Here is a 985-nt window from a genome sequence, read left to right as displayed (position 1 = left end):
GTCTTGCTCTGTGGCCCAGGCTGGAGTGCAGTGGCGTGATCTTGGCTCACTGCAAGCTCTGCCTCCTGGGTTCACACTTTTCTCCTGCCTCAGCCTCCCGAGTAGCTGGGACTATAGGCGCTCGCCACCAGGCCTGGCTAATTTTTTTTTATTCTTAGTAGACATGGGGTTTCACCATGTTGCACAGGCTGGTCTTGAACTCCTGACCTTGTGATCTGCCTGCCTCGGCCTCCCAAAGCACTGTGATTACACGTGTGAGCCACTGCGCCCAGCCCCTATTTTTCTGTTTTAAGTAGAGAGGAGGTTTCACCATATTGGCCAGGTTGATCTCAAACTCCTGACCTCAGGTGATCCACCCGCCTCAGCCTCTCAGAGTGCTGGGATTACAGGTGTGAGCCACCGCACCTGGCCAGATCTTTCTTTCTTTCGTCCTTCCTTTTTTTTTTTTTTTTTTGGATGGAATTTTGCTCTTGTTGCCCAGGCTGGTGTGCAGTGGCATGATCTTGGCTCACTGCAACCTCCTTCTCCCAGGTTCAAACAATTCTTCTGCCTAGCCTACTGAGTAGCTGGGATTACAGGTGCCTGCCACCACACCCAGCTAATTTTTGTATTTTTACTAGAGACGTTTTACCATGTTGGCCAGCCTCGTCTTGAACTCCTGATCTCAGGTGATTCACCTGCCTCTGCCTCCCAAAGTGCTGGGATTACAGGCGTGATCCACCAGGCCTGGCCCTGGCCAGGTATTTCTTAAATAATAAGATTTGAAAGTCAGGCTGGGCATGGTGGCTCACATTTTGGGAGGCTAAAGCAGGAGAATCGCTTGAGCCCAGGTGTTCCAGACAAGCCTAAACAACATAGTGGGACCCGATCTCTATATAAAAATCTCTAAGGAATAAAACCTAAAGGCCGAGTATAGTGACTCACGCCTGTAATCCCAGCACTTTATTGAGGCTGAGGTAGTCAGATCACTTGAGGTCAGGAGTTC

The sequence above is a fragment of the Chlorocebus sabaeus genome, chromosome 2 (genome assembly GCF_047675955.1).
Source record: "Chlorocebus sabaeus isolate Y175 chromosome 2, mChlSab1.0.hap1, whole genome shotgun sequence".
Classification (NCBI taxonomy): Eukaryota; Metazoa; Chordata; class Mammalia; order Primates; family Cercopithecidae; genus Chlorocebus; species Chlorocebus sabaeus.
Note: the sequence above shows the minus strand (reverse complement) of the source record.